At 37.6% G+C, this 12,196-nt stretch overlaps 1 non-coding gene across 1 annotated transcript; it reads left to right on the top strand.

Annotated features, from left to right (window-relative positions):
• Positions 1–646: 646 nt before the first annotated feature.
• On the top strand, positions 647–753 carry LOC121209285 (small nucleolar RNA R71). Its single transcript, XR_005904399.1, has one exon. It is a non-coding gene; the product is annotated as a small nucleolar RNA R71 (small nucleolar RNA).
• The last annotated feature ends 11,443 nt before the right edge of the window (positions 754–12,196 follow it).

A 12,196-nucleotide genomic window follows, 5' to 3' on the forward strand; every position in this document is an offset into this window, starting at 1 on the left:
TTTGAGTTTTTAAGCCCTTGGATCGACACTTGTTGATTTTTAAGTGCTGTCTCGGTGTTCTGGAAACGGGTTTCTGAGACTGAGATAAATTTAGACAGCATCTCTTCAAGGTTTGGCTTCTTCTCTTGTTGGCAGGGTAGTTGTTGGAAGCCTGGAGGATGTTGTGGTCTTTGACTTCCTTGATAGCTCCACGAGAAATTGGGTGGTTCCTCCAACTGCATTGTAAGTGTTACTATACGGATTGTTTTGAGATCGAGGATTATTACTCATGTAATTTAACTGCTCATTATCCATGTTGTGGCCATATAGTTGGTATTCCGAATGGCTTGCTCCACCTCCACTTGCTTCGCACTACATTACTGGGTGAACCTGTGAAGAACTAAGAAAACCATCAATCTTTTTATTTAAGAGTTATACCTAATTAGAGAGCATGGTGACTGAATCGACGTTATAAACACCGGCTGTTTTCATTGGTTTTGACCTCATGACTTGCCATTGATAGTTATTCAGTGACAACTCCTCTATAAACTCATAAGCATCTTCAGGTGTTTTATTATTGATGGTTCTGCCAGCAGCTGCGTCAACCATTTATCGAGTCGAAGGATTCAGGCCATTATGGAACATTTGAACCTGTAGCCAAAGCGGTAACCCATGGTAAGGGCACCTTTTCAGTAAGTCCTTGTATCTCTCCCATGCATCGTAAAGAGTTTCTAAGCCCATCTGCACAAACGAAGAGATATCATTACGTAATTTAGCTGTTTTAGCTGGCGAAAAATATTTTAGTAAAAATTTTTCGGTCATTTGGTCCCAAGTAGTAATTGACCCTTGTGGTAACGAGTTCAACTACTGTTTAGCTTTGTTCCTCAATGAAAAAGGGAATAACCGAAGACGAATGGCATCATCAGAAACACCATTAATTTTAAATGTATCGCATAGTTCTAAAAAGTTTACTAAGTGAATGTTGGGATCCTCAACCTGCAAACCATCAAACTGAACAAATTGCTATATCATTTTAATAGTGTTAGGTTTTAGTTCAAAAGTATTTGCAGCTATAGCAGGTCTAACTATGCTCGATTCAGTTCCTGTTAAAGAAGGTTTAGCGTAATCATACATAGTGCGTGGAGTAGGATTTTGATTAACCATAATTATAGGAGGTAGCTGATTATCTTGGTTTTCAGCCATCTCTTCGGTTGGGGGTTGAGTATCATCCTCTTGCTCGTTCTCTATGTATCTTACGCTTCGCCTTATTTTTCTTTGGTTTCTGCGAACTGTACGATTGATTTCTTCGTCAAAAAGTAGTTGTCCTGACCGGTTTCTTCTAATCATAAACTATAAAAACCTACCAAGAGAAAGAAAAATTAAATTAAAAAATAATAAAAATTAAATTAAATTAAATTGTAAGGAAAATAAATGGCTAAAGTAATAAAAATTGAGTGTTCCTAATACCTTAGTTCCTTGGCAATGGCGCCAAAAACATGATCGCGTGATTTTTTGTGATAAGTTTTATATATTTATAACCAATCATTCTTGAAACTAACTATTATCACGATGTAGGCAAGTGTACCTATCGAACAGTAGTATAGTTTTAGCAAGACCGGATTATCGAACCCAAAGGAACTAAAAGTACTAGTAATGACTGTCTTTTTATTATCTAGCCTAAATATAAGGTGGTTTTGTTTTAACTAACTAATTAACTAATCTAAGAATTCACAAAGAATGGAATTGGGGAATTACTTTTGGAAAACGATTGAATTAAGACAATACCTAAGGAAGAATTCACCTAGACTGTACTTGTTATTCTGGCTTCGAATCGGACGATTTATTCATTTAACTTATTCTGTAGAGATCCCTAAGTTATGTTATTATCCCTATTCAAGACTAATAATGTCTAATCCCTAGATTGAATAATTGAGACTTTTCTCTAATTAACACTCTAGGATTGCATTAACTCGATCTATGGATCGCCCTATTAAGTTTCACCTTAATCTGGAAAAATCTTGTCACCCTATCTCTAGGTGCGCAATCAACTCCGCTTAGTTATGACAAATGTACTCTTAGACAGGGTCTATTCCTCCTCTGAATAAGAGCTTATCTTGAATCAGTATCCTGGGATATCAAAACAAGAATTAAGAACACATAATTAAGAACAAGTTAAATATTTATCATACAATTCAGAAAATAATAACAAGATTCGTCTTGGGTTTCATTCCGCTTAGGTATTTATGGGATTTAGTTCATAACTAAAAAGGAAAACATCTCAGAAGAATATCAAATACAAAACATAAAGAAAACCCAGGACTCTTGAAGGGAAGTTGAGGGGAGATCTTCAGTTTTGATGATGAAACCGGCTTCTGAGATGGATCAATCGGCTTTCTTCGAGTAATTTCTTCCTTCCTCTATGTGTGTCCCCTTACTTTCCTCCTCTAGGGTGTATTTATAGGCTTTAGAATGCATAGAAGCCCTCATTGGCCTTTTTTGAATTGGACTTAACTTGGGCTCGGCAGGGACACGCCCGTGTGACACGCCCATGTGAGTCGTGCTTCGAATCTGCCAAATTGACACGGCCATGTGGTCTGCCTATGTGAGGAGGTCCAGGCCATGTTGAATTCGTACTTTGGCCCTTTTTTCTTTATTTTTTGGCCCGTTTCTTGTTCCTTTCGCTCTCCTATGCTGTCGTAAGTATAAAACATGAAATTAAAGCATTAGGAGCATCGAATTCACCAATTCTACTGGGAAATCATCCATAAAATGCTTTAAACATGGGGTAAAAATATGTATAAATTACGGTTTATCAGGCATGGACGAGAAAAGTAAGGGAAAAGCTTGGCCAACTATGGTCAAGTTCAATGTATCAAGCTACATGGTAAGAGGTGAGGTTATGCCAAGGGAAAGGGACATGGAGCAAAAAGGGGATCATGTAGCCCCTAACTATGCTAAGGTTGACAATCTAATGGAGGAAACAAATCCTCCTCATTATGATGCACAAAGATAACGGCAAGCACATTAAACAAGGGGGGAAATTGTCAAAAAAATAAATGTAAGAGTACAATGAGGCTTGAACCTTGGACCACAAGGATAGATAATTAGTTACTAAAGCACTTGACCATTAATTCCCTTATGTCAAATCTTGCACATTTAATTTAAAACGTAGGAGATGACTATTTCACTAATGTTTAAATAATCAACAAGTGCGATGTGACAGACGAGACTAGTCTAAAAGACTGGGTGATGCTTTATGGTCCTATAGGATAGCATATAAAACACCCTTAGGGATGTCTCCCTATCGGTTGGTTTTTGGGAAAGGCTATCACTTGCCCTTGGAGTTAGAACATAGAGCTTACTGGGTTAGAACATAAAGCTTACTAGGCTCTGAAGCTTGCTAAAGAGAAACAAATGCTTCATCTTAATGAGTTTGAAGAGTTCCGAATGTTCTCGTATGAAAATGCCAAATTGCTTAAGGAGAGGTTGAAAAGATGGCATGCCAAGCACATCCGATTCTGAGAATTTGAAGCAGGTCAAGAAGTTTTGTTGTTCAATTCTTGATTAAATTTCTTTCCATAAAAGTTAAAATCTCATTGGTCCGGTCCATTCCTTATTCATCGAATCTTCCTATGTAGGGTTGTTGAGATTCACGGTAAGAAAGCTAATTTCAGAGTTAATACTCAATGCTTGAAACATTACTAGGGTGATAAAGGCGAGCGAAATAAAACCTCGCTCATTTTATCAGATTCTTAATTTTTCTTTATTATTTTTAGATAAATGACTTAGGTTATATTTTCGAGATTATTATGTCAAAATAAATTTTGTCTAGGAGATTGAAATTTAAGCGGGACTGCCTATGACCCTTCCAATATTTCCTGGAAATTGATTTTAACATAATTTTTTGAAAAATTATTTTCAAGTGGCAAAATAAATTTTAATTTGCTAAATAAAAGGTTCAATTTTGATCCAAATGTTAGTCTTATGTTTTATTTCCAAATTATTTTCTAGTATAGGTACTTAATTGAATTATTTTCAAAACTTAGATGTGTTTTTTATAAATATTTCAAACATCTAAAATAAAAATTTTTAGTTTTATTTTTAATAAATAAGATAATAAAAAATAAAATATTAATATACTATATATTATATATATTAATTGTTAATAACTTTGTATAGCAGTAGGAGTAGTAATATTCTATTATTATTTTACTTAAGAGTTTGAGTTAAACACCTTCCTACTTACACTTTAAATACAACCACCTTTATTCCCTTACCATACATTCTCTTCACCATCTGCCTCTTACCCATAAAACCCCTACTGTAACACCCCTTGCTCGAGTCCAAGGCCGGAACTAGGCATGAGGCATTACCATACTTTATCATATGCATACAATCATTGCTGAGTTGTTAAGACTTGATCAAATTTAAAGCTCTTTCGAAACTTTGTTTAAACTCCTTATTGCGGGCCTATGAGGCCTCAAACTTTCACTGGAAACCATTTGGGACCGACTTGTGTCTTAAACCGACTAAACAAAAATAACTCTTGAAATAGGGCACACGCCCGTGTGGAAGGGCAATACGCCCGTGTGGAAGGGCAACACGCCAGTGTGGTCATTATAACATGGTCGTGCTGATGGCCTGTGTGACACACACGGCCTAAGCACCTAGGGACACACCCGTGTCCCACCCCCGTGTGAAATAAATTCTAAATTAGAACCTATAGGGGTTTTCACATGGCCTAACACACGCTCGTGTCCCTTACACGGCCATGACACGCCCGTGTCTAAAAACCTTGACATTCTATTTCTAACATCAGCAATCCTAAGGGTCACACCGCCAAGGCACACTTCCGTGTGCTAGGCCGTGTCCATCACACGGCTGAGACACACGGCCGTGTCTCTACCCGTGTGTTTACTACCATGCATACTGACCTAAAATTTTTAAGTACAGGGGACACACGGCCTAGACACACGCCCGTGTGTCTACTCGTGTGGACAAAATAAGGCTATTTACCAAGCCTTTTGCCACCCTGAAACACAAAATAATAACATCCATCATGCTAAAGATTATCATTGTATGATTCCTCAATCTAACAACTAAATCTAAGGCCTTTACATATTTCATATTTACTAAAACAACCAACAATTACCCATTCATGAAATAACCTCTTGTATCCATATAACAACTTTCAACTTTAGCCATTTTTATGGCCTTATACAAAATGAATCAAAATGCTAAAGTAAGCCATCACATTTGGCCAAATAACAATGAAACAAAATTCTAAAGTCAGGGTCCTATACATGCTATAATCAAAATAAATAGATCTAACTATACCAAGTGCTTCGATTGATAGTGTGATCGATGCATCCAATGACTGTTGATCCATGAGCTAGTTAGGCGGCACTATAAGAAAATGGAAAGAAATAGGGTAAGCATAAAGCTTAGTAAGTTGCATGTAATAAATATAACAATAACTTCACCATCCATCATCATTCTCATAATTTGAAAGTAGGCATAAGCACAACTTACTTGTCACTACTCAATACAATTCACATAGCATAACTTAAGCTCTCATCTCATACATTTCAAATAGGTACCTGTACCACTCACAACGTGATTATACTTTTCTCGTTAAACTTAAACTGAAACTCTCACCGTTGAACCATTTGGAATACTTTGGATAGTCACTGAGCCTCAACATAGGGTATAATGTCGATGCCATGTCCCAGACATAGTCTTACACTGGCTCATTCATCAAGTTGATGCCATGTCCCAGACATGGTCTTATACTGACTATCAAAATTGAAGCTGACACCATGTCTCAGACAAGGTCTTACACTAGCTTTCACATATCCGTGCTGATGCCATGTCCTAGACATGGCTTACACTGACACATCTCGTAGTCGATGCATGTCCCAGACATTTCTTATACTGGCTTATATCTCGAGGCCAATGCATGTCTCAGACATGTCTTACACTAGCTCTCGTCTCAATACTGATGCCATGTCCCAGACATGGTCTTACACTGGCTCTCATAATGTGGTCGATGCATGTCCTAGACATGTCTTACACTAGCACACAAATATCCCGGATGTCATGGCCCAAATATCTAATTTATTTCCTAAGGTTCAAACGGGAGTCCTACCATCTCAATATTTATCATACATGATTATTTCCAGAAACAAGCAATTCATGCTATCTCAATTCAAGCACATATAATAACAATGTAGTTGTATTAATTACATACAACTTACCCCAGATTACAAAATGTAGACGATTAGCTCGGCTTAATCCACTTGTTTTGCTTTCCCTCGGTCTAAACCCATATTTTGCACTTCTTTATTTTTAGAGAGACTAAATGGCTAAAATTCAAGCTTCAAAAACCCCTCTAATGGCTGATATTTTCAGTCAAGAAGAAAGGATGGAGGAAAAAGATGATGGCTAGGCTTTTAGGGTATTATTTTATTACACATCATGTCATCAAATACCTAATAATTTGACCATTAGATTTTCTTTGTCACATGGCCGGCCAAGCTATATTCTAAGGGTCTATTTTTGTAACACCCCAAACCTAGCCTAAAAGTTAGGCCTGAATCTGGCGTGTCATATTGAAGTGTTTTTCGAAAACCATGTTCTCATTGAAAACCCTTTTTACTACTCAAAACCTCTGGCCATTTTAAAACTTGTGAAATGTTAATTCCCTTAAAACCTTACTTACTGTGGAAGCTTACTTTTAAACAGTTGAGAAAACGTGATATTTTGAAAACCAATTGTTATTTTGGAAAACCATGCCCTACTTCTAACAAATATTAAGCATACTAAATAAATTTCCCAAATTAAAGGTTAAGAAAATAAAGAGGCCTTAATACAACCAAAATCAAAAACCAAAGTGCTTTACTAAATAAACGAAATAGAAAAACATGTGCAGTTGTGTGGTCGTCTCCAAGTCCCTCTACGACACTGATCCACCTAACACTAGGGATTACCTGCACAGTTAATAAACGGGGTGAGTTTATGAAAACTTAGTGTGTAATCCCCTTACTAGAGTAACAGTCAGTAAATAGACAGAATTCAAAATTAGTCTGGGCTGGAGCCCATTACAGAACAGTACAGTCCAGTTCAGAGCATATGTGGGCCAAAGCCCGTTATAATATCATTTGGGTCACAGCCCATAACAGAATCAATTGGGCTTAGCCCATCTTAGCCTCAGTTGGGCCAAAGCCCACATCGCAATAATATCACAATAATATCATACATGCAATGCTGTGCAACCCACCCCAATAATCCAACTGCTACACACTAACTTCGTCCCCCGGTACACATCATGTGGGGATATAAATATCGACCCACCCATTCGATACACATCAATGGTAGCCCGGTTGCGGTACTACCTTCATTGTAGCAAGCTGCTAATCAAATATTAGGCTTAATAGCCATCGGTGGATCCACGGTCGTCAAGCAACCAGGCAATCCTCATATACTTCCTCCGTTCTATAATTCCCAACCCATACAATATGTCGTGTATGTCATGCTCAATCATCACTCCTGTATGTAGAATGGCCATACTCAATAACAATCTTTTAAACATATATTAAAAGCATATCAGTCATACAACCATAGTCAAGTCAATTAAAATGCAGTCATACATTCATAATCAAATCAGTCAAATTCGAAGTCTAAGTCAGTCATTTACCCTCAAGGCAAAACAGTCATTTTTCCCTACAAGGGTATGTCGATCATTTTACACTACAAGGGTATTTCAGTAATTTTACATTATAAAGGTATTTCGATAATTTTACAAATCGAGGGTGTTTTAGTAATTTTACAAATCGAAGGTATTTTGGTAATTTTACAAATCAAGGGTATTTCGTAATTTTACAAATCGAGGGTGTTTTGGTAATTTCACAAATCTGGGGTATTTCGGTAATTTTACAAATCGAGGGTATTTCAGTAATTTTACAAATCGAGGGTATTTCAGTAATTTCACAATCGAGTGTATTTCGATAATTTTACAAATCGAGGGTATTTTGGTAATTTTACAAATTGAGGGTATTTCAATAATTTCACAATCGAGAGTATTTTGGTAATTTTACAAATCAGGGGTATTTCGATAATTTTACAAATTGAGGGTATTTTGGTAATTTCACAATTGATAGTATTTCAGTAATTTTACAAATCGAGGGTATTTCAGTAATTTCACAATCGAAGGTATTTCGGTAATTTTACAAATTGGGGGTATTTTGGTAATTTTACAAATCAAGGGTATTTCAGTAATTTCTCTTTATTATGGGTTTATTACTTACCTTGGCCCGTTAACAAGTCCTCGTTGGCTAAAGTGAACAGATACTATGCATCAGGTAGGATTCCAGAGAAGAGAAGGTGAGTCATTAAGACCGCTTAAGTACCAAGCTCTCCCTAGATCCAATCCTAGACATGCATATACCCATTGTCACACCTTAACCTTATGACTAGTCCATGGTCACGATTAATTAATCATTTAAGTTTTATGTCTGCTTGAGTAGTTACCAAAAACTAGGTCCACAACCCCTTTACTAAACACTAACAGATCCACACTTATTCATTTGGCCCCTTTAGGCCCAATCTTGTTCATATGACCCCTTTAGGTCCAATCTCGTTCACATGGCTCATCAGGCCCAATCTCGTTCACATGGCCCATCAAGCCCAATCACTTCCCACCTAACAGTTATATTTTCACAAGCGGGCCCATTAGCCCATTAGACCCATTCGGCCGATCGAGGCCCAGAACAGCCCCAGTACATGAGAACGCTCGTGGCGGCTTTCAAATTTTGTCGATTTCTAACAAAGAAAGGCGTGAATACACACCTATTTATGAGAACGTGCTAAAGTCCACGATCACCAACCTTGGCACATCCTGCATTGGGTCTTGATCACCTTTTTCCTTTCCACTAACTCATCTGGTTTGCTCTATTTAAAGCCGGCTTCTCACCAATTCCCATGTTAGCTTCCCGATGTGGGATTACTTTCAACCATTAGGAAAATTCCTTATTTTCTTATGACCACCTGAACCACAGAGTTCCAGTCCAACTCCACCTCCTACATAGCTCAAATAGCAAAATAAATACTCCATTGCGCATCCCAAGACTTGAACCTTAAACATCACAGTTACACAACACGCTAGCTTGCCACTCCACTACAGGCTCTTTCTGTGTCATATTTTTTCCTCAACTAAATATACGGTCTATATGCCAAAGTCCAGGTTCCTTTAAAAGAAAAACCAAAATAAATTGCAATAGCCAAGACTTGAACCCAGGCTCCCTTGCAACCTTAATGACGCCACAAACACTAGACTATAAGCTTCCTTGTGTCATTTATTTACCACAATAATTTAAAAGGCCTTCATCCAAGTACCCATATTACCAACATTTTTGCTAAAGCCCAGGTTTGAACCCAAGATTTCTCCAACACTTCTCAGGGCCATTAACCACTAAAGTAGACATTTAACTATGTTATTTCCTTGTACAATTAAATGCTTATATACAACCTCCTTACGGACCCATACTAAAGGCCCAAATTTGGGGCGTTACAATTTTTGCTTTAAATAGCCCCAATTTAAGTTTCATGGCAATTTAACACCCTTAGCTATTAAGCTAAGACTTTTGAACTTTATGCGATTTAGTCCTTTTTTGCAATTAAGCTTACAAACGCTAAAATTACTTCACCAAATTTTTCATGCACTAATATAAACATGTTATAACTCTAAAATAATAATAAATTACTTTCTCTGACCTTAGATTAGTGGTCTCAAAGCCACTATTTTGACTATGTAACACCCCGAACCCGAGACCGACACCGGAGTCGGACACGAGATGTTAACAAACTTTGAAAAATTTTTCCAGACACTGCCCAGTCTGAGTACTAGTCGCTTCAAAAATCATATCTTGAGTTTCACAACTCGAAAATCAGTTTTGTGATTTTTCCCTGAAACTAGACTCATGTCCCCACCTATGTATTTTTTTCTAGAATTTTTGGTCGGGCCAATTAGTACAGTTTATTAGTCAAAGTCTCCCATGTTACAGGGGTCGACTACGCTGACCTTTTCCCATTACGACTTGGATATCTCTCTGCACAGAGCTTCAATACTGATGCCGTTTCTTTCTATGGAAACTATACTCAGAGAGGAATCCATACATATATGGTATGACTCCTAATTATCTCTGGTAAATTTATAGTGAATTTTCAAAGTCGGAACAGGGAATCCAGAAACTGTTCTGGCCCTGTCCCACAAGAACCTGAATATCTCTTACTGTACTGTTTATATGATTGTTTCGTTACTTTCATATGAAAGTAGATTCATCAAGGTTCGATTACATAATTTATTCACTATTTAATTCCACTCCTACGAATTCTTATGATTTTTCCAATCCACACCACTGCTGCTGTCAGCCTCTGTTTTCAAAGTAAACCTTACCTATTTTCGGGGTTTCATGGACCAACTAGGGCCTTGTCATACATATGCCCACATATGATCATACTTAGCCATTCCAATGGCTGATCATTTGCTCAACACTTCCATTCCAACTATAGTTACATCATGAAACCATCTATACATTCATAAACACGAATGGTCTAATGCCATACTCCACTTCTACAAGCCATTTTCGCATGGCTGTACACTTATACATTTCATAAAGTACTCGAAAAACCACAATGGGTAGTCCTATACATGCCATATTAAAATTCAACCAAAATAGTACCCAAAAGAGCCTTTGATAGTGTGGGCGACTTCGACTTCAAGATCCCGAGTCCGATAGCTGGAGAACCAAAAATCTATAAAACAGAGGAGCAGTATAACGAGTAAGCAATTTATGCTTAGTAAGTTTTGAGCAAGGAATTCCAGCATAAACAAAGAATAACACACATTTAGCTAAACGAAATATTTCATAATACGCAATTTACCGATATCAAACTTGCTTCACAACATTAACAACCCTTATGTACATACACAATAGACTAACTTAGCCGAAGGCCGGTAGCTCGTTTATCAACTGAGCGAACATTTATTTGTAAGGGCTCGATTAAATTCAACACATACGTAACATATCCCCATATTGGGATGTTTTTCGAGTATTCGCTGGAATTTTACAGCAAGCTCATTCATTACCAAATCACGTACCTTCGGGATTTAACCGGATATAGCTCCTCGTTCAAATGCCTTCGGGACATAGCCCGGTTTTAGTAACTCACACAATGCCTTCGGGACTTAACCCGGATTTAATAACTCGCACGAATGCCTTCGGGACTTAACCCGGATTTAATAACTCGCACGAATGCCTTCGGGACTTAACCCGGATTTAGTATCTCGCACAAAGGCCTTCGGGGCTTAACCCGGAATTTGTATCTCGCACAAATGCCTTCGGATCTTAGTCCGGATATATTCACTTAGCACAAAGCCTTCGGGACTTAGCCCGGACAGCATTCAATTAATCATGCACATCTAACAATAATTCATGGCACATTCATATTTCATTTTCATTTGCGAAACTCAAACACAAGGCACATATCGTCCTTGCACATTCGGCTCAATAGCCTCACATAGAGCATGCTTTAATCACATCGTAATTTAAGCTCTCTTACTCAAGAACTTACCTCGGGTGTTGTCGAACGATTCCGCTAACTATTCGACCACTTTTTCCTTCCCTTTATCGGATTTATTTCCCCTTTTCTCTTGAGCTTAATTAAACAAATAAATTGATTTCATCATTTAGGCATCAAAAAGATGAACACAAGGCACTTAGCCCATATTTATACATTAGACATTAAAGTCTCATACATGCAAAAATCATGCATCAACACAACATATTAGCTAATTTCTTTCCCCTTGGCCGAATATGCATGTCTATTTTTGGGGTCGATTTCAACACTTAATACACACATATACACACTAGTAAAGCATCCTCCCCCTTTTCATCAATTTAACACATGCATTGCTCATTAACATGCAAAGTTACATTCGGCCTTAGCACACATCTTCCTAGCCGATTCTTCTCCATTTAGCAACCAATGCACATATGTGCTCACACAAAAATGCTAAAAAGGAGGTTCAAGAATCATCAAGCCATCATCACATGCATCATTAACAAGCTTCATATTTTGCATGCAATGGCATTAACACGACCTCCACCTAGGCCGAATCTTAACTCATCCTCATGCCTCATCACCACAACATCAAACA

The sequence above is a fragment of the Gossypium hirsutum genome, chromosome A10 (genome assembly GCF_007990345.1).
Source record: "Gossypium hirsutum isolate 1008001.06 chromosome A10, Gossypium_hirsutum_v2.1, whole genome shotgun sequence".
Classification (NCBI taxonomy): Eukaryota; Viridiplantae; Streptophyta; class Magnoliopsida; order Malvales; family Malvaceae; genus Gossypium; species Gossypium hirsutum.